The following is a 23,299-nucleotide window of genomic DNA, read 5'->3' on the forward strand; positions in this document are numbered from 1 at the left end:
CCTTCCACTCTCTCTAAAAATCAATGGAAAAAATATCCTCAGGTGAGGACTAACAACAAAAATTCCATTTTACTAACAGAATTTTTAAAATTCATACTGAGTAATCAATTTATAAAAACAAATTAACACATCTTTTCAAAATATTTAGAATGCTACATAGCAATCCACATTTTTATGATTATATCCAAGATTTTTAAAACTATGTATATTAAAGAATATCCTCGTTCAAATTGCTATCCTTTTCTTCCTTCTTCTCCTGGTTCTCCCCCCCCCCGCCCCCCATGCAATCACATATCTTCAATCAAAAGCTATTATGAATTCAAAACCTAGAGTTTTAAAGAACTTTAATTTCTAATTGGTTCCAAATATGTAATCACAAGGAATATGCAAAAGACTAAAAATGTAGCATAGGACAAATGATAGAAGAAATTGTTGCAGTACTTTTACCTTTTAAAGCTCAATATGAATAAGCAAACTCTACTTGAATAAGAACTGCCTTGCATTCAAAAAGCATCACTGGAAACGAGGGGGAAAAATGAGGATTTACTGGATTACTTACATAGAGAGTGCATTACAAATTCACTAAAATCAAGTCCACTTCCTTTTGGAGTCATTACTTTAAAGCACAAAAGTACCAGATGTTCCTCCATACAGCTTGTTACATATAGAAAAAAATAAATTACATTATCATATTAAGGATATACATCTGACTCTAGTCTAAGCTCTTTGAGCTGTAATGTAATCAACTTTGAAGCAGACTTTCTTTACATGTGTGCTATTGAAGCTGAAATAAATGAAACAAGCACTTCCAAGCCATCGTCCCAACTCTACCAAGAATATTCTTGTGTTATGAGTGGGGCTTTAAAATCAGAAAGAGATTCTGAGGCTTAGTTCTACCATTTACTGGATATTGACCTTGGGCAATTTCCTTAACTTTCCTCTTCTGTAAAATGAGAATAAACAGATGTTCTTCATTGGGCTTGAGAGAGGATTAAACTTGCCTAGATATTAACTATTGTTAACATTTCCTATAGGAGGACAACTATTCGTTATTGACAGGGGAGAAGTATCAATAGGTAAAAGATCTACTTCATAAAATAAATATTATTCTAAAAAATGATGATACACAGACATGTGTCTGTCTATAGTATACCTGACATTACAAAAGACTTTTTCAAAGCCTTTGCACAGCTAGAATACTAATGGAATGTTGAACAAAGATAGTTTCTTGATGGAAAAAAAAATCCTGCTAAACTAAAAAGTGTAAGTATCCAATTAATATGAAGCCAATGCCACTTTTCATATTGAGGTATGAGAGTTCAAATGAATTCTCCTTCTCCGATTAATAAAAGCCTGGTGAGAGGGAGATCAATAATACCTGTGTTGTAATTGTCTCGCATTTTCCCACAGGAGCATTCACCTGATGATGGGAGAACAATAGTACGCCTTCTTCCTAAGTTAAGGAAAAGGATGCAGCCGCTTCCACCTATGAATAGGATGCTGCCGCACAAACTGAGAAGCTATTGTTCACACCATCAATTAAAATTACTTCCACGCTGCTAATGAAGAGTTCAAGTTGTAAACTTTTTATTTTATGCTAATTTTCTTAAAAGGAGCAAAATTGTTTGAATCATAAGAAAGTACACAACAAAAGAGCAAAACAAGTCACAGAAAGCAATGAACGAGTTGATAAATGGGTGGATCCACCAAGGCCTAGTCAATGTATATATCCTTTTAAATAACAGATTGCTGATTTTTTTAAAATCCTCACCCAAGGATATGTTTACTGATCTTAGAAAGAGAAGGGAGTGAGAGACACATCGATCTGTTGCCTCCCCTTCATGCCCCAACCAGCAATCAAACCCACGACCTAGGTATGTGCCTTGACCGGGAATCAAACCCACCACCTTTTGTTGTATGGGACGATGCTCCAATCAACTGAGCCAGGGCAGATAGTTGAAATTTAGAAGACAAGAAAATATAATGCCTCAAATTTAGTTTGCCACAATATACTCAGACCTTTTTTTCAGTGGTCAACCTTGATTCTGAACTATTTTTTTAATTGACTTCTTGGACAAGACTACTAATGCTCAGTTTTCTTGAAAATACCCTTAGCTTGACCCCAGCATGAGACATAAAATCAAAGAAAAGGAAATACTAATTTTGTCTACACAGACTCAGGCAACACACTTTTCCCAAGAATAATAATAATAATAATGCCCTGCCATTTTTGCCACAGTGGAATTTGAATTTACACATTCTTGCTTGTAAAATGGAAGTAGGATGCAAAAGATAAATAGCAGCATGATCCAGAAAGCCAAAGGGTGAAGGAGATACTTCAAATAGTCACTGCAGATGACAGAGGTGGGCCAGGGTAACAATTACGAGGAAGTATTTTGGCAGCAGAACCTAGCTGTCCATTCTGACTTTGCTATTTATTGCTGTGAGACTCAACATTTCCAAGTTTAACTGAGGATAATGCCTACACTTTACAGTGCTGCTAGCAAGGTCCAATTAGATAAGCTATATAAAGCACGTACACACTAGCTATTATAGAGCTATTGCTATTGTTTCCAATTTAAGGGGGTGGTGTTGGGGGAAATTAGACTCCATAATGCCAAATAAGACAGACTTGAGTAAGGGATTCCAGCAAGGTGGCCAATGACAATTTCTGCTTCCTTCAGGTTCCCAGGTCCAATACAGCAAGTACTGCTAGTAAAATTTCATCCTTTTTGATAAGATTGAATGGTACAAAATGAGCAAAAGACTTAGTTACATGTGGTTTCCAAGATACTTTGAACGCTCTCCTGAATGACTCGTAAGCTCTACTTTCCTTTTCTTTTTTGCCAACCATGAAGGATTGCTATTGGCAATTACTTACTTCTTCCTCCCCACAGAGAAGAGAGTATTTGCATAATATGTTCAACAAGACACTGTAAATAACAGGTGTCTACTACTTAAAGGCAGAGAGATTTAGGTAGGAACCTGTTGAATGATTTCTGATGATCTTTTAAGTATTTTCAATAAAGATGGTGGAGGTACCGCCCCCATGGAAGACTGGATGCCGGGGTCCAACCCCAGCAGGTCCAGGGGTCCCCAAAGGTGTGGACGGAGTCGGCGAAGAAGGAATGACATGGAGACAGCATTCAGTTGATCAGCAGGCTAGCCAGGATCTCCATCCAGGATCTCCAGCCAAGTTCTGGTCTGGATCTCCAGCGAAGTTCTGCTTAGGATCTCCTGCCAGGGTCTGTGTCCATGTTCTCTTGCTAGGTTCTCCAGGTTCTCCAGCCAGGTTCTGTAGCCATGTTCCCTCGCTAGGTTCTCCAGCCAGGTTCTGTGTCCATGTTCTCTTGCTAGGTTCTCCAGGTTCTCCAGCCAGGTTCTGTAGCCATATTCCCTCGCTAGGTTCTCCAGCCAGGTTCTGCCCAGGTTCTCCAGCCAGGTTCAGTCACCAGGTTCTAGTCAGGTTCTCTTGCCAATTTCTGTAGTCAGGTTCAGTCCAGGATCTTTTGCCATGTTCTCCCGCTAGGTTCTGTCTCTAGATTCTGTGTAGGTTCTGTGTCTAGGTTCTGAGTGTAGGTTCTGTCTTCTAAGTTCTGTGTTCTAAGTTCTGTCTTCTAAGTTCTGTGTTCTAAGTTCTGTGTTCTAAGTTCTGTATTCTAAGTTCTGAGACTTGCTGTCTTGTTACATCTGTATTTATACCAGTTGATTCAATCCTATCAATCTCTATTACAAAGGTTAGGGCGTTTCTTATCTCCATTCCAGGGAGTAAAGATTATGTAGCTTAAGCATGATTGTTCGTAGTTAAAGTGATTAATTACCCGCCTGGCACTTAGTTGAGGGGTTTTATTCCTTCCCTAACTTCAGGGGAAAATCCCTACCTGGGGAAACAACCTTTCTCAGAGACCTTGGTTAAAACACATAGTGCCAAGAAGGTGAGCAAACATATTAAGAACAGTATGCCATATATGCCAGGTCCTTTGAAACAGCAAGGATGGACCGGCTCCCGGCAACTGGAGATTTAAAAAAGAGAACCAAAGGACAGTTACATGCCTTCCTTTGCTTTTTGTTCAAATATAGTTTATTTTTTTACTATATTTACACCTAAGTAATAATGTTTTCCCAGATAAGAAAAGCAATGAAAGATAAAAGATCACTGAACTGAAATTCCTAGAACTGATTGTTGAGTTGGGAGGGTGGGGAGAAGAAGCAAAAGTGCAATGCAGCCCTAGCCAGTTTGGCTCAATGGGTAGAGCGTCAGCCTGTGGACTGAAGGGTCCCAGGTTCGATTCCGGTCAAGGGCACATGCCCAGGTTGCGGACTCCATCCCCAGTGGGGGGCATGCAGGAGGCAGCCAATCAATGATTCTCTCTCATCATTAATGTTTCTATCTCTCTCTCCCTCTCCCTTCCTCTCTGAAATCAATTATATATATATATGTATTTTAAAGTGCAATGCAGACACTTCTAAGAACAAAATTTATTAAAACCTTCCAGTTCCTACTTGCTTCCTTTAAAAATGCTGGATAAACAAACTGAGAGAACAACTAATTGGGAAAAATCAGCATTTTGAATGGTACAGCCACAGGGACTACTTGCTAATATTACCACAGAAATTTCATTATGCTTTGTGGGCGCTGCCACCTGCCTCATTTCATACCCCAAACTCCAGTTCATTTTAATGGACAAGGAAAGCCAATGTAATACAAATACTAACGTTGTTATCTCTTAAGTTTTCCCTCCATCCTAAAGAACGTACTTAGTGAAGAATTGCTTTTCACCAATAGGTTATAGATACCAAGAGCAACAAAACTTGTAATCTTGTAAAACCTGTTCTTCTTCTTAAAAAAAAGAAAAAAAAAAGCCACTTCTTCATCTTGGATAACAGGTATAGTCAAGTTAAGTCAAAGACATGACTTTGAAACCCTAGAAAGCACTTTAAAGGATCACAGGCTTATAATTCCCAAACTGAAAAGTAAAGAATACAATAAACACATCATTCAGCAATAACATTTAGGAGTAATGGCAATAACGGATAAATACAATAAACACATAACTTAGGAGCATCAGTAATAATGAATGAAAACATTAAGGCTCCTACCTCTCCCACAAGCTTTGTAATAACCCTGTTGGTTTTTTTCTTTTATTGCCACTGAGCTGGTCCACCCTCCAGCCAGCATTTTCATTGCTATCACATCACAGTTTCATTAAGAGTCACTCCACTACAACCGTCTGAGTGAGAGGGATCCTTGCAACAAAGGGCAAAGTTGCAGTCCCAACCACATGGTTAATGGAGCCTGCATGTTTATTGACATTTATAGATCGTGAAGTTCCCTGTGAAGGTACAATAGAGCATTATCTTTTCCTCACCTTGAATGGACAATGCAAGAATCTTGACCAGCCAATGAATCAAGCCACATGGCAAGTGGGGAAATGGTTCAAACTTAAATGAGCATCAGGATCACAGGATGAGCTTTCTAAATAATACATATTCCTGAGCCCCTCTCTAGCTGCAGTAAATCATTAACTCTGGAGACCTAGGAATCCATCCTATCTAATAAAAGAGAAACATGGTAATTAGTGTACGACCGCTACCCTTCCCATTGGCTAATCAGGGCGATATGCAAATTAACTGCCAGCCAAGATGGCGGCCAGCAGCCAGGCAGCTTAAAGCAAACATGAGGCTTGCTTGCTTCAGTGACAGAGGACTCCAACGTTCCCCGCCTGCCACTGCAGGCCTCTGAGCTGCAACTCTAAGCAACTATGTTACAAATATAGGAGCTAAACAAAACCCCAGAAACCTGCTTTAGTCGCTGGGCTTCAGCCAGCAGGATCGCAACATTGTTTCAAATACAGAAGGTAAACAAAGGCCAGAAACCTGCTTTCAGCAGCAGAGGCCTAAGAGCTGGAGCCAAGCCTCAAAGCTAAAGCTGGCCCAGAATAAAAAAAGAAAAAAGAAAAGAAAAAAAGGAGCTGTTGGGAGCTTCAGTCACCCACCAGCCTGAAAACAGCCCTCAGCCCCTCACCCAGACTGGCCAGGCACCCCAGTGGGGACCCCCACCCTGAAGGGTGTGTGACCAGCTGCAAACAGCCATCATCCCCTCACCCAGGCTGGCCAGGCACCCCAGTGGGGACCCCCACCATGATCCAGGCGGCGCCCCAACCCCCACCCCACGGGCCCTGCTCTGTGTGTAATGGGGTAGAGCCATAACCTCCCCATCGACCCTGCCCTGAGTGTGACAGTGGCGGCACCCCAACCCCCTGATCCGCCCTGCTCTGTGTGTGACAGGGGGCGGTGCCCCAACTCCCCTATTGGCCCTACTCTGTGAGTGACAGGGGGGAGCTCCTCAACCCCCTGATCGGCCCTGCTCTGTGCATGACAGGGGGGAGCTCCCCAACCCCCTGATGGGCCCTGCTCTGTGCATGACAGGGGGCAGCGCCCCAACCCCCTGATTGGCCCTGCTCTGTGCGTGACGGGGTGGCACCGCAACCTCCCCATCGACCCTGCCTTGAGTGTGACAGGGGGCGGTGCCCCAACCCCCCAATCGGCCCTACCCTGAGCATGACTGAGGGTGGCATCGCAACCTCCTGATCCGCCCTTCTCTGTGCATGACAGGGGGAGGCGCCCCAACTCCCCAATTGGCCCTGCTCTGAGCCCGACCAGGGGCTGCTCCTAGAGATTGGGCCTGCCCTCTGCCACCCGGGAGCAGGCCTAAGCCAGCAGGTCATTATCTCCTGAGGGGTCCCAGACTGTGAGAGGGCACAGGCCGGGTTGAGGGACCCGCCCCCCAACCCCGCCAAGTGCACAAATTTTTGTGCACCGGGCCTCTAGTATGTATTATAAGCAGAATCTGTGCCTCCCATGCCCCCAAGTAATTCATATAATCAGATGAGTTTGGGAAACATAGGAAAATAAGGGAACATTTGGAGGAATTATTGGCTTCCTGTCAATATGCAAAAGCACCTAATTACCACTGTACCTGCTCATCTTATGGTGTTAGATAGCATAGTGATACTAGAATTTTGATATTCCAGACAGGGTATAAAAATCATGGGTTTTTTTTTTACAGCAAGTTAGCTTTATAGCTATCATACAGTAACATAACTAACCAAGGATGCCATAAACCAGTTAAACTGAAAATGTTAACAGAAGACATCTTAATGATTGATTGATTACAGCAAGCTCCTACTTAAATTTCTGCAATAAATGTATGTATTTGTTAGTCCTTGTAGGAAAACAGATACATAAGCATATTGAGTAGTAGTGGCCAGACTTAAGAGACTTAAAAACTTGGATTTTAATCTCAGTTTTCCTACAAAGAAGCAAGCTGACAAAGTTGTCTGAGTCTCATTTATAAAAAGAGGTTAATAATAATGTCATAGTTATACCATTATAATTAAATAAGAAATAGTGGTACCATTAATTTTTAAACATGAATATATTTGAGCACTACCTTAAATTAGACACTATTCTAAGCTATTCTAACTATTGTTGTGGGAGTTTTTGTCTTTTAAAATTTATCTTTATTGTTGAAAGTATTACAGATGTCCCATTTTTTTTTCTCCCATTAACCCCTTCCACCCCACTCCTGCACCCCCTCCCAACTATTATTTTTAATCCATCAAAAATTTCTATCAATTTGAATTATTTTTTGTTTATAATTTCTTTTTCCCAACTCTTCCTAAGATTCTAACCTGAAATGTAGCCATTATCTAAATTCGATTATTAGATTCAGTAGTGTCCCAACTCATAAAGGCCACCTGTTTGAAAGGGATCATTTTCATCCTCAGAAAAGTCTTATGAGTCAGATTATTCAGTATCCTCTGTTTTACAGATGAGAAAGTTCAGACAGGTTATAACTTGCCCAAATTCACACAGCTTATAAAAGAAAGTGATAATGTAGCCTTCTTAACTTACTATGATAAACTAAGTATGTCCAGAAAAAATTTTAGTCCTTTCCTCCAAAGCTCTGCTAATTCAGGATCCTGGCTGATAAAAACAGATCTTACGTTTTCAGTTAAGTGCACACATACTCCTTCCCCAGCACATTAAAAGGAAATGCCTCTTTAAATCATTTATCTACCCCATCTGGTTGGTCAAGGATATCCTGGTGCCTTTTGCCAATGTACATGTTTTATTTTTTTTAATTCTATGTATGCCCAAATTTCAAGCTTAGAACGCTTTCTGCCTGTGTTATTATCTACACTTTATTATTAATAATTATAATTTATATTTACAATAAATACAATCAACATTTCAGCTGGACTTAGTACTCCACTAACTTTATCCATAGAGAGCAGTGATAACCTAAATAAGCAAGCCTACAATTACTCTGCCTACTTTTGCATTTTTATATTACTTTAGAAGACAACAATTTATAAAGGTGTTTTTTATGAGTTTGACATTATTGTTATTTTAATTCTCACCTGAGGATATGTTTATTGATTTTAGAGAGGGAGAGAGGGAAGGAGAGGGAAAGGGGAAGAGAGAGAGGGAGGAGGAGAAAGTAACATTAATCGGTTGCCTCCTGTATGCACCCCCAAACAGGGGATCGAATCTAGTTATGTGCCCTGACCAGGAATCCAACCCGCAACCTTTTTGGTGCAGGGGGATGACACTCCAACTGAGCCACCCAGCCAAGACTGAGTTTGACATTGAATCCAATAGTTGAATTTGGTGACTTAATTTTAGGTTAGAATCTTGAGAAGAGTTGTGTAGAGCTGGAAAGGAGACATCATAAACCAAAAATAATTCAACCTGATGATATAAATTTTTGACTGCCTGAAAAATCTAAATTTTCAAAATTAAACTTCTTGAAGTAATAGGTAACAGTGGTTAAAAACATTATACAAATTTCAGCTATACATTATAATTTGGCATCTGTTAAGTGCTCCCAACCCAAAGTCTAGTTTCCTTCCATTACCATCTATTTGACCCCCTTTATTCAATTTATGTAATTCCCTTCCTCTCTGATAACCACTGTTCCATTGTCTGTATCTATGATTTTGCTTTGTTAGTTCACTTGTTATTTTTGTTTTATATTCCCCATATGAGTGAAAAGATATGGTTTTGTCCTTTCCCATCTGACTTCTTTCACTTAGCATAATACTCTTAAGATCCATCCAATGTGTCGCAAAGGGCAATGAATCTTTATATTTTAATTAAAGACACTTTTCTCAAGAGTTTCAGAGCAAGTATATAAGAAGTGACCATTTTCAAAGTAATTATTTACTGTACGTTGTTTTTCAAATCAATCATGTTGCTCTCTTAAAAATGAGTTCACCTTGCAGCCTAAGGATGTATTTACTAATTAAATGGCACAGATCTGCCAAGAGACAGGGAATGTTGTGTTATTCCTTGAGAAGGAATCAAAAGACACACTTGAGAATTGTCCCATCTTTCGCAATATCACCCACATTAATTCCAGGAGTTCCTCCTGTTCTAAATAGAGTCAATTCAGATAGAAAGCAATGAAAAATATGCCCAGTAATGGCCCTACTAGAGAAACAGATAACATCACATATGTTTCATTACATGAAACTTTTCTCACAAAGACTCCCATTATCTCCTTCTCAACACAGAATTATATTATTGAACATTCCCACCTTTGTTCCAGTCCAAAGGGAAGAAGAAATGCCTAAACAGAAATTCAATTTTCTAATCCGCTTAGATCTTGTCAAAACACAGAAGAGGAAATTAAAAAAAAAAAAAGTGTCAGAGACTATTAAAATGAAAAATAAAAACTGCTCAACTGGAATTGCATATTGGCTTTAAGTGCTAAGTTTTCAACTTTTTCCCATCCATCTTCACTTTTGGAAAACTTTAACATCTCACTGTCTCTCTACCATAGTATAAGGTTGTCCCCTCTCCCCAATTTGAGAATTACTGTACCCACACCAGCTAAATGTTTCCCCATGTTAATTTCTGTGGGTTATATTATGGAAGTTATAGAATTTTCTGAATTCCAAATATCATTACTCAATGTTTCACCCCTGAAAATCATTGCTTAAAATGAGTATGTAAGCTACTCAAAAGCAAAAGTGCTATATATTTCTAATAGGTTATAAAATGACTGGCTTCCTAGACAAACAGAATCGTATCTATGGTACATGGATTATCCTCATAACAATTACCTGTACTATCTCAACAGAACATTTTTCTTCACCCACTCAGTCTAGTGTAGAATTCTCACAAAGGCATGTAGTGACATGGAAAGGAAATTTACTGAGATCTGGAATCAAATCTTGAGGTTCTGAGCAAGTCACGGATTCCTTCTGCATCCTTGGTTCCAAATGTGTTTTCTAAAAATGATGAAGTCAAGGGTTTCTACATTCTAGAATCTCCTTAGTCAGGCACTAACTCAGCATCCTACCTATTTTCAGAGACAGTTCATTGTACTCATCTTCAAGTACATTAACCTAGCCAAACATCTATCACCAATCGCTTGAACTTTTTTAAATGCTAAATGCAGTTGCCAGTCTGTAAGGCGATCTAAATTAAAAACACAGAAAAAAAAAAAAAAGAGAAACAAAGGTAGCATGAGTGGAATGAGAGATTATAGAAGAGCACGATTGTAACCTGAGTTCAATGATACTAGGAGTATGTATGCTTCAAATTACAGAGCCAACTTTATGAGTGAAAGGATTTCAAAAGATGAAAACACACATAAGAAAATAATAGTTGGACAATAGTATAATATGCTTCCTTTACTTCTTAGGAGTATTCAAGAATTGTGTTAGGAGAGAATAAACCTCTATTAGTGTCCTTTACAAATCCTATCTACCTAGTAAATTTTCTTGCCATTTCACTAAAGCACTGAATCTCACTTGCTTGTCTAGTTCTAACTCCAGCTCAACAACCTCCTAACTAGCCCGCTAAGAGCATACCTCCCCTCTGGAGTTTCAGGAAATAAAATATCATTTATTTAAAATTATACTGTCATATTAATGGTTATTGGATCATAAAATACTAGAGCTGGAAAAGTCCTTAGGAAGCATCTGTCCAACTCTTCATTTTATAAGCAAACTAGAGCCTAAAGAAATAAAGCAAGTTAGCTTTTTCACAACGGGTCTACCTCCAGAACACAGGCATCATGAAAACCACCACTAAATCAAAGCAAAAATGGGAAAAGACTCATATCAACATCATTGTCATGGACATGTAGATTTCAGTAAGTCTACTACTATAGGCCATCTGATCTAAAAAGGTGGTGGGACTGACAAAAGAACCATAGAAAAAATTGAAAAGGAGGCTGTAGAGATGGGCTTCCTTCTAATGTAAGATTAACTAATTCACAGCTTTACTTTAAAAATCCACTACTTGCCTGGCAGGGGTGGCTCAGTGGTTGAGCATCAATCAGTGAACCACAAAAAGGTCATGGCACATGCCTGGGGTTGTGGGCTTGATCCCCAGTAGGAGGAGTGCAGGAGGCAGCCAATCTAGGATTCTCATCATTGATGTTTCTATCTCTCTCTCCCTCTCCCTGAAATAAATAAAAATATATTTTTTAAAAATCCGCTACTCACAAATATGCACAGTAGCCTTCCTTGAACAGCCTACAAGAATTATATAGAATATAATGAACAACATAAACTGGTGAACAAAAATAAAGCCAAAGGAAAAAAAATATTTTAGAATAAAATAGAAGTAATCTGTTATTTGCAGATTTTTAATGTCTCCTACAATTTTTGTGATATTATACTATGTTAGTACAGTTTTGGTAATATTATTATATTTAAAATCTTTTTTTCTTGAAATATGATTGTTTATTACATGTAACATTATATTTAAAATCATTTTTCTTGAAATATTAATGTTTATTGCATGTAAATGGCTAATTATTTTGTATCTACAATAGATTTATTTTGTATGTTGTAAAAAATAAAATAAAATGAGTTAAAAAAAGAGGAAGAAGAATGAATTTTGAATTTAAAAAAAAAAGAATTAAATACAAACCTTCCACAGAGCGGACATTCTCTCAAAGAACCAGCAAAGATCCAATTCAGGAAATTGTTTTTAAAATTGTGGGCTGGGGGCACAAGAGAGGCAGAGAAGGACATGCTACAGACCCCGGGAAAATCCAGCCACTCCTGTGCTGATATGCAAAGTTGGCACCTTAGAAAACCACTGATAGTTCAGTTGAAAGGAGAAAACAGACTTTCATCTTGAGTTACACTTCTAAATTATTTATACCACCAAAATGCATTTAAGAGTCTACTACTTTAAGAGCCATGCTGAATGCACCAATTTTGTTAAGATTTTGGATCCTCAAAATAGAAAATATTTTGGTAAGTATGGGTCTTATTTTATGTTATCCACAGAATGAGGAACTGTAACAGTGGTTTTCAAATTTGACTGCACTTCAGTATAAGCGAGGAAAACTTTTTAAGACGTCCAGTGCCCAGGCCACAATCCAAATCAATTAAATCAGAATCTCTGGGGTGAGACTCCAGCATGAGTAAATCTGTCCAGATGTTTCCAATGTACAATAAAAAAAAACCACTACTGAACCAGATGATCTCTAGGGTCAGTCTAGTTCCAAAATTCTCATCTAAGTCAGCTCATGTCCACTGAGCCATGCAATTTTAATGATAATAAAGGCTAGCAATGTAATTGTTAAAGGCAGATTATGGAAAGGATATAGTAATTCACCAATGTAAAAGTGTGAATAATCAGAGTGGTATATAGCAAGCACTTGAATATTCACTAACCAACTAGGTATGACAGCAAAACCCCAAATTTAAAAGGTAAAAGAAAGACAATTTGAGCCAACATATTTAAGTAATATAACACTTACAAAATTATTTATCAATACATGAGGCCATATGATAATTTCTCAGTTTCCCTAACTTTCCCTTATTAATAATTCCCTTGCTATGTGTATCTGTGTATGTGTGTGTGTGTGCGTGTGTACATAGGATGGGGCAAAAGTAGGTTTTCAGTTATGAGTATGAAAAACTGAGTTTAATTTTGTATTATTTATTAATTATTGTATTATTTCCCATACAAACAACTGAAAACCTCCTTTTGCCCCACCCCATACATATATGCACTTATACCCTGGCTCTGTCCAGTGAGGGCCCAGAAGAGGGAATAACCCTGCAGCAATGAGCACATCCAACAACCTAGATCTTGGTTCTACTATCATTTTCCAATCAAATAAACCAGGGGAGCTTAGAGAAGTGGCTAATTCTAGAACTGGGGTGGGGAAAACACGGAGGAAGCTGAAGCATTTAGTAATATCAGAAAGTGAGAAAGTGCTTACGGGGAAAAAGAAAGAAGGGGCACATCAAATGGCTACAAGAGCAAACCTGGAAGAGCTCTAATGCCCAAGAATGGAAAAACCTGAACAATAAAATAATGTCCCATTAAACTACAACCCAAATTATACAATCGAAATGCCTGAATCCATCATGTTATAAATGCTTGATTGAATAAATAAATGAGGGAGAACGGGTAATCTTTTTTAGAGAGGAATTCCAAATGGTTTATATGGGAGGTGAGACTTACATCTCCCCATCCCACCCCTTGAGTGTGGACTGGATTTAAAGCTGTGCTTCCATAGACTGGAGTCTGCAAGAGGAGGGTAGAGAGAACATAACCTCACAGCAGAGAAACCTGACAAACACTACCTGAGCAGTGTGACAAGTCACGTGGACAGGATGCACCCTGATATTATGTAACAGTTTGTGGGCTTCCTCCAGAAACTCATACCAACAGTCTCTTTATGAGAAAAACATCAAACCCCTATTGAGGAACATTCTACAAAATAACTCATCATTAGTCGGTCCCTCCCAACCATCAAAGTCATAAAAAAACAAGGCAAGATTGAGAAATACAGGTCAGAAGAGTCTGAGTGATGACTGCATGCAACTTGATAGCCTGGATGGGATTCTGGAACAGAAAGACGTATTCGTGGAAAAACTAGAAGAATATAAATAAAGTCAAGAGTTTACTGAACATCACTGTAGTATTGGTTTCTTTGTTTTTACCAATGAATCATGGTAATGTCAGAAATCCAGTGAGAGATATACATGGACTCTCTCTACTTTCTTTGCAATGTGTATAATCTAAAATTACTCTGAAATAAAAGTTTTATTTTTGAAAAAAACTATATGCATGTGGACAGATCTTTAAAAAAAAAAGCATCACAGTTAAAAAATAATAATGCAAAAAAAACTCCAAAGGTTCAGCAATGGGCATGCTACCTCTGAATCTCTGAATTTGGATTCAAGCTTGGCAATGATTTAGGCTGGAGAGAAGGAACATTCATCATTTCAAAGGCCTGAAAGCTTAAACCACCTACTTTCCCCTTTCTTCTTAACCACATCCGTGATCAAGACACTACTCATTCTTGCTCCTCAACATCGCCTTTCTGCTACCACCTTCCAGCATCTATTTTAAGGCTTTCATCCACATGTAGAGGCAGTAATTTGTCTCCCTACCATCAATCTTTTCCTGCCCTATCAATTTCACACAACTTGTTATTTTTCCAAAATGAAAAACTTAAAAACCTCTGATGACACCATACTTTAAACAGACAACACAGACAAAACACACACACACACACGCGCACACACACACGCACACACACACACACCCCACAAAGTAATAACTGATATTGGCTTTGACCAACTTCTTACTACCCTTTCCCCAAGCACTGTATTTGCTAATCAAAATAATTTGCTCCCAAAAGCCCATGATAATTTTGCTTTTTGTTTCTTTGTGTTTAATATTTTTCATCTTGTATCGGATTGTGGGCTCCCTAAAACAAGAAACAGCAGGTCTTATTTATTCAGATTCATTCTCCACCGACTAACACAGGACCTTATGCAAAACAGGTGCTTCATACATGTATTTTAATATCCTGAAAAACTTAGTTCCCACTTAAAATCAATCTGAAAATAAAAGAACAATAATTTAAAAACCTCCTTAAAAATCAGTTTAATAAGCCCTGCTGGTCATCTGACTGCATTCAAGTCATCTTTTCAACGTCGTACCAATTCAGATGACCAGCACCAAACTGAACTAGACTCTGAGATAAACCATTATCTTTGACTACAGCTGTGAGCAACTGTGAGGCCACAAAGGGGAAGCAAAAAAGGGCCATTCAACTCGATGGCAGAACTGTCAGTACTTTTAAAAAGTCCCATCTGTATGTTACAGACTTGTGTGGCTCTGCTCTGGCCTACCTTTGAAACCAATATTTATGATCTTCATCATAACATCCACTATCCCCCAAAGTACAGGGAATAGGAAAGCACAATAGAGATCTCTGATTTATCCAACAATTTGGGGCAAAATCAGGAGCAAAATTTCTGTAGCCAAGCCCTAAGTTCCATTCACTACTCAGATTTCATTACTTGATCACATGCTATCTTCCTTGCTTACTAGGTCAGCAGCAACCAACACATGCCTCACACCGACAGAGAGTAACAAGGAGAAAAGGAAGGTGCAAGAGTCAACTACACAGCAGCCTGAGTTACCGGAAACCTTCTGGCTCAACACCTGATTCCAAAACAATCCATATACAGTTGATCATCATCATGTGTGGATTCCATATTTGTGAATTCACCTACTTGCTAAAATGTGTTTGTAGCCCCAAAATTCAATACTCAAGGCACTTCCAAGGTCATTCAGGGACATGCGCAGAATGGTGGAAAACGTGTCATCCTATAGGCTCAGCCTCACCAGCCCCACCTTGGGAGAACTAGGGCACTGTTTGGCCTTCTTGTTTCAGCTCTTCTATGTAAGCCAGTCCTTCTTGAGGTAGACTTTGTGTTACATTTTTTAAATTTTTGTGCTTTGTGTTGGTGATTTCACTGTTTACAAAGGCCCCCAAGCATAAGTATTGGCTAATGTTCACAAACACAAGAAAGCTGTAATGTAACTTAGGGAGAAAATGCACCTGTTAGATACTCTTCCTTCAGGTATGGGTTATAGTGATGTTCATGAGTTCAATGTTAATGAAGCAACAATAGCAGAGGTCCTCAAACTTTTTAAACAGGGGGCCAGTTCACTGTCCCTCAGACATTCCACACATGTGCACTGCGGGCCCGGGACAAGTCGGCAAAAAGCATGTGGCCCGCGGGCTGTAGTTTGAGGGCCCCTGATATACAGGATGGGCAAAAGTAGGTTTACAGTTGTACAAATTATAAATAAGAATACAAGAATAAACTCTGTTTTCTGTACTCACACCTGTAAACCAACTTTTACCCACCCGTGTAATAAGGTATCTTTAAACAGAAAACAAAGTTATATATTGATTTGGTGACAAAATGGCTGTGACCAGAGGTTTGCAGGAACCTAACCTTGTATATGCCCTAGGAGAAATGGCTCATTGTTCACTAATTCAGTGCTCTCCATGACTTAATAGATTATAAGTACCTTAAGTAACAAGAGAAATTAGTATAATGTAACTAGAGTCCTGGTGCACAAAATTCGTAAATTCGTACACGAGAGTGGGGGGGGTTCCTCAGCCGGGCCTGCACCCTCTCCAATCTGGGACCCCTCGGGGGATGTCCAACTGCCGGTTTAGGCCCAATCCCTGTGGACCTAAACCAGCAGTCGGACATCCCTCTTGCAATCTGGGGCCGCTGGCTTCTAACCGCTCACCTGTCTGCCTGCCGGATCGCCTCTGCCTGCCAGCCTGATCACCCCTAACTGCTCCCCTGTGGGCCTGATCACCCCCTAACTGCTCCCCTGCAGGCCTGATCATCTCAACTGCCCTCTCCTGCCGGCCTGATCACCCCTAACAGCCTCTGCCTCGGCCCCTACCACTGTGGCTTTGTCCAGAAAGACGCCCAGAAGACATCCAGTCTAATTAGCATATTACCCTTTTATTAGTATAGATAAATGTAACAATATAACTAATAACAATGTAAACTAGTATTACCTGATGAAACTAGAATTTGCAAATATACACACACACACACACACATATATATATACATACATATATATATATATATATGTATATATATATATTCTAAATAAAAGATTACATGGGCAATTTTCTAGATTCAACTTTTTACCTATGCCCAACCATTTTTTTAGAATAGTGTTAATGACACAGCATTTTATAAAGTTTCAAAATCATGCCCTAAGTCACATCTGTTTGTGATAACAATCTGTCCCCTGTGAACTTCAGGTTATTAGTCTAAAACAAACAAGAAGCAAACCTACCCAATCCTAAACAATTTTATGAAGTGCTTACACAAAACTGAACAGTCTAACATTTAATACTTAAAGCAATTTTTGAGCACTCAAATTACTAATACACATAGAAATTATCCCAGGTGCCGAAACCGGTTTGGCTCAGTGGATAGAGCGTCGGCCTGTGGACTGAAAGGTCCCAGGTTCAATTCCAGTCAAGGGCATGTACCTGGGTTGCGGGCACATCCCCAGTAGGAGATGTGCAGGAGGCAGCTGATCGATGTTTCTCTCTCATCGATGTTTCTAACTCTCTATCTCTCTCCCTTCCTCTCTGTAAAAACTCAATAAAATATATTTAAATAAATAAATAAATAAATAAATAAATAAAAATTAAAAAAAAAAAAGAAAGAAATTATCCCAGGAAACCAGAAACACCAATCAGAAAGGATATATGCACCCCTATGTTCACAGCAGCACAATTCACCAGCTAAGATCTGGAAACAGCCTAAGTGCCCATCTGTAGATGAATGGATTAGAAAACTGTGGTACATCTACACGATGGAATACTATGCTGCTGTAAAAAAGAAGGAACTCTTACCATTTGCAACAGCATGGATGGAACTGGAGAGCATTATGCTAAGTGAAATAAGCCAGTCAATGAAGGAAAAATACCACATGATGTCACTCATTTCTGGATAATAAAGACCATTATAAACTTATGAACAAAAATAGATACAGAGGCAGAGCTGCCTCGAACAGACTGTCAAACTACAGCAGGAAGGCCGGGGAGGGTGGGAGGGCAGGAGGGGGGTGGGTAAGAGATCAACCAAAGGACTTGTATGCATTCATATAAGCATAACCAATGGACATAAGACACTGGGGGGTAGGGGAGGCCAGGGGATTGTCAAGGGCGGGGGGGGGGGAAAAAAAAGGAGACATATGTAATACTTTTTGTAATACTTTAAGCAATAAAAAAAAAAAAAATTAAAAAAAATTAAAAAAATAAAAATTTTGGAGGGGGAAAAAAAGAAATTATCTATTTAGGAAAATAAAACAGGATAATTCTTTAGTTTTTTTCATCATTTACATGTAATAGTCTCTTATTTTTAAAAAAAAAAAAAGTAGAAGGAGGTATGAATAGGGAACAGGAGGACAAAGAAGAAAAAGAAAAACTAAAACTGAAAATTTAACTAAATTTGCTATTTTAAAGTGTCCACAGTACAGTTTAAGGGCCAATTTTACTTCTTACTCAGTGGATAGATATTTCAGGCATGATGCAGATTTAAAAATCAAGGCCTCCAAAAATGCTGTAGTAAATAAATTTGTTTAATCCAAGTTTAATTTGGATCCAAAAAATAATTTGACCACACGACTATCTTTTCAAGAGACATAGTAATAAACATTTTGTAAAATGTCAACATTTCACAGAATATACTATAAAGAGAATTTGCATAACATAAAACAATCTATTCTTACAAATTAGGTTTACTTTTATTTCTTCTGGGCCTGTTTGTCAAAGTCCCACCAGAACATAACCAATAAGCAGAAAGATGTACATTTTCCTTCTGAGAAAATGTAATATGAAATCCAGATTGCCTCCTGCACCCAGTGCCTACATACAGTCAAACCTAAGAGTGGTTTATAAGAAAACCATAAAAAATCACAGTGAAATTACATTTTCAATGAAAAGAGTGGGCATTTCACAGGTGGTTAGAAAATATGAACCACCATATGTGTTAAGTTCTTCAAAGTATTTAGAGACAAAATGAAAATAAGGAAAAATCATTTGAAACAACATTATATGCAACCTCCAAAATTAGCAAATCATCTGATATTTTGACTATCTCTTTATTAAGAGGTCACAACACTTCCTAATTCAAAATAAAAGCTTTCCTGGAAATAAATATAAGGAACTAGCACTGATAATTTTCAACATCTATTCTTCTGTTCTGAATCTCACCTAACTACCTACCTTAAAGATAAAGGATAGTCCTAGAATTCAATAAAATCTATCTGTGTAAGTACTATTAAATGTAAATGTGATTGAAAGGCTATTTTTCAACATCAAATAAGTAATTCTCTGATTTTTCCAATTCAGTAAGCAATATAATAATTTGTGACATAAAACTTATTACACCTGTTTCATTTTACTTTTTTTTTTATGTGGCTACTAGAAAATTTAAAATTACATGCGTGGCTTGCACTGTACTTCTATCAGACAAGCACTGATCTATATACAGCCTGTATTTTTGACAATTGTAAACACTGGGCAAACACTGAGTCCTCAGCAGTACTTTCTGAACAGTATTGTGATAATAAGGAAATAAAAAATATGAAAGCAAGTTGTGTAATAAGTAAAACCATCAGTGAAACTTGATCAAAAGTATTTGAGAGCTTATAGCTTTGCTTTCTCTATAAATCCTAGACCTACCAAGATGTGACAAGCAGTTTCTTGCAATCACTATGTTGTTACTTGTAATCTTCTGAAAACTGTATACCTATAACTTGAAAAGATAATCAAGACATCCTGGAACCTGACCAGGCTACAAGTACCTGAGTAATATGTGTCGCAGTTCAACTTCCATAGGTTGAATATCTGGAGAGAAGGAATGATTAAAGGATACCTAAAATACTTTTATTATTAATAAAATGAACTGAGACCACTGGAAAGAATAAGAGAACAAAATAAAGATAGCTTATGACTGAGCTTCTGCCAAAACAAGTATTTGAGTTCCTATACTCAATGACATGGAAAAGACAGAAAGAAATGAAATTGAGGCATTACACAGAAATACGAGTAACATTCTAAACATCCATTACTAAGGGACTAGATTAACTGTGATACAATGGAATGCTATATACCAGTGGTCGGCAAACCGTGGCTCGTGAACCACATGGGGCTCTTTGGCCTCTTGAGTGTGGCTCTTCCACAAAATACCACGTGCGGGCGGGGGCGATTGAAACTTCGTGGCCCATGCGCAGAAGTCGGTTTTCGGCCTGGGCGAGTCTATTTTGAAGAAGTGGCGTTAGAAGAAGTGGGGGTACATTCGCTGAGGTCGACCCCTCAGATTGAGGACGATTTTAGCAAAGGTCAGCTTAGGAGTACCCTAATTAAGTTAATAACAATGTACCTACCTATATAGTTTAAGTTTAAAAAATTTGGCTCTCAAAGGAAATTTCAATCGTTGCACTGTTGATATTTTGCTCTGTTGACTAATGAGTTTGCCGACCACTGCTATATACCAACTAAAATAAACAAACCCAATACAGTGGGGCCTTGACTTACGAGTTTAATTCGTTCGGAGACCGAGCTCGTTAAGGAGCTCGTTAACTCAAATTACTCTATCAACTCAATGCAAAAAATCAGCCGAGAGACAGCTGGTATCTCAAAAAACTCGTTAGTTGGGATACTTGTAAGTCAAGGCTCCACTGTATACATCAACATGAAGAGACCTCAGAAAATATGGCTGAGAAAAAGGCAAGTTGCAGAATGATGTAAGAAGCATTATAGGATTTAAATGAACTTTTAAAACACAAAACTATGGTTTATGAAGACACACAGAATAAAAGAATAAAATCAGATTGCAAGGACATCCACCAAATTTTCAACAGTGATTGGTACTGGGTAAGAGCAAGGAGTATGAGACTAGAGAAGGAAAAACGGGTTTTTCTCTATACTGTTCCATTGTCTCTATGTCAGATACACACACACACACACACACACACACACGAAAGAATATGAAAAAAGGAGATTGCAAAAAGACAAACGGGCTTCTGACTACTGTAAAAAATAACTTTGGTGAACAAACTGACCATACACATATAGGCTTCACTGTGCTGTCACAGCATACACACAGACACAACCCAATGTCATATCCTTGTCTGTTACTGGAAGCTACATTTATAGAACCTAAGGTCTCCATGGCAACAGCATGGTCTGTCAAAAAAGGAGGCCTTTGTTCAGAGTCAGAGAAAACACTTCCCCAAAAGTACCCTGCCCATCTAAAGAAAAACAAAAAAAGGCCAGCAATACATACTCCATACAACTCACTCCCCATCAAATATCAACTTTAAAGTATATAACATTTGATAAAAGCTCTTATCTAGAGCATTATATGTATATCCTTATAGGTGTAAAAAATCTGTAAAATTTAATCCAAGTCCTCAGTAGAGATAAACTATTATATCACCTGGTTTTTACAAATCCTTCTTTTACTAATCAATTCGTATGGGCCCAGCGGAATATTTTGTGCATAAGAATATATTTTCTATGAGTATGCCAGAAGATGGAGAAAAGAAACAATCCAAGCATGTATTTCTATGTCTCTCACTTTTACAGGTTTCCATTTACAGTGAGTGTTCTCACATAACTTTTGAGACTCCAACAAGGGAAGATTAAGATATGAACCAAGAGTAGCACAAATATATTTTTCATCAACAAAATTAAAATAAATGGTTATTTATTGTAGAAAGAATAAATGTCTCCTTAATCCTTGAAAAGTACCCAGGGAAGATTATTTTTAACGTTTTAAAATAAACAGGAAATCACATGCATTCGTCTTGATTACGTGGATGCAATCTAACACAGTGCTTAGGAGTACAAGTTCCAGAACCAAAGTCCCTGAATTCCAACACCAGCTCTACCCCTTACCATCGGCATCGGCACTGACAAGCCACTGCACTTCCAAAGCCTCTTTTGAAAAATGGGATAATATGTTCTTTACATAATGTAGGTAAAATGTTTTACACAGAAAGGATCCAATAAATGCTTGATATTAGCTGTTAGTGCTTATAAGCTACAAGACTTTAAAAATTAACCATTGCTTTCTATAATTTAAAACACTGAAACATGAAAAGAGGGCTCTTTTTAGAACTCTATGTTTTAAGTGATCTTTTTTACTTTGTAGCAATAAACTTGCTTGCTTGAACCTTTTGTGCCTAAATGCATTTCATATTATTTTCTGTGTGTTTTTTTTTAAATAACATAAAATAAACTATGACGTATTCTGGCAAATCAACCCCTCCTCCATAGCAGCTGTTGTGTGAAACTGACTTATGAAATGTAGACACAGAAATGAAATATTTGATCATCTGGTGCCATCCACTTGCCAATGTACCCGTAGAATTTTTCCATCCTATAATTCATGTTCAAATACTGCAAATAAATTGTTTACTGGTTTTGCAAGAAATCAGTCTGGACTTATTATATATGAGAAAAATGTTTCTCAGTTTGTCAAAGCTATAAATTCATTAACTTCGGATAACAAAAAAAGGAAAAAATAAAACAAAATATTACCATGATTTTTAATATTCTGAGTGGCATTAAGATACCTCTTTTTTACTTTCAAAGTCAAAAAAGAAAAAATAAACATCCAAATTCTGTCTTTTCCAAGTGTCCTAGATAATAATCTTTGCTATAAAGTTGCTACTCCTATCATCTTAGATGTACACAACATGGAAGGACATTTGGTCATATATACTCAGAAAGTACTGGGAATTCTTCCGCTCTGTACACATGCCCCAGACAACACTGATGCGCTGAGATGAGCACTTATGTTACAGAGGTGCTGGGCTCTCAGGGTCCCCTCTTAGTGGAGTCTGTCGCCACTTAATACCAAGCATGTCTTATTGCTATGTAGGTAAAACTGGCTAAAATTACCCTTCAACACTAGCCAGTAAACATATGAAAATATGTTCAACCTCACTCAGAATCAAAGAATTGTTCTCTGAACACAATTTTTCATTTCTCAGATTGGCAAAATTGTAAAAATGTAATGAAAGCTATCACTGGCATGGATTTTTATACACTGGTGGTGAAAATATAAATTGGCACAACTTTTCAATGAACCATTTGCCAATATCTGTCAAAATGTTAAATATATATATTTATATATGTATATATATGTATATATATTTTATATATATATACATACATATATATATATATAGAGAGAGAGAGAGAGAGAGACAGAGAGACAGAGAGACTTGGTAATTCTACTGCCAGTAATCTAATCTATATATCTATTCACACACAAAAAAAAATCCAAAAACACACATACACACACATACACACACATTTAATGATATTCACCACAGTTCTATTTGTAAAGGGACATGGAATCCAAAACTACCATGAATGTCCACC

The 23,299-nt window shown here is 38.0% G+C and overlaps 1 protein-coding gene across 12 annotated transcripts in view; it reads right to left on the reverse strand.

Moving 5' to 3' along the window:
- The window catches only part of RAPGEF2 (Rap guanine nucleotide exchange factor 2), a 237,367-nt gene that overhangs the window by 183,490 nt on the left and 30,578 nt on the right, over positions 1 to 23,299 (reverse strand). The gene's annotated exons all lie outside the window — the stretch shown is intronic.

Source organism: Myotis myotis, unplaced genomic scaffold (genome assembly GCF_014108235.1).
Source record: "Myotis myotis isolate mMyoMyo1 unplaced genomic scaffold, mMyoMyo1.p scaffold_m19_p_6, whole genome shotgun sequence".
In the NCBI taxonomy this organism is placed as follows: Eukaryota; Metazoa; Chordata; class Mammalia; order Chiroptera; family Vespertilionidae; genus Myotis; species Myotis myotis.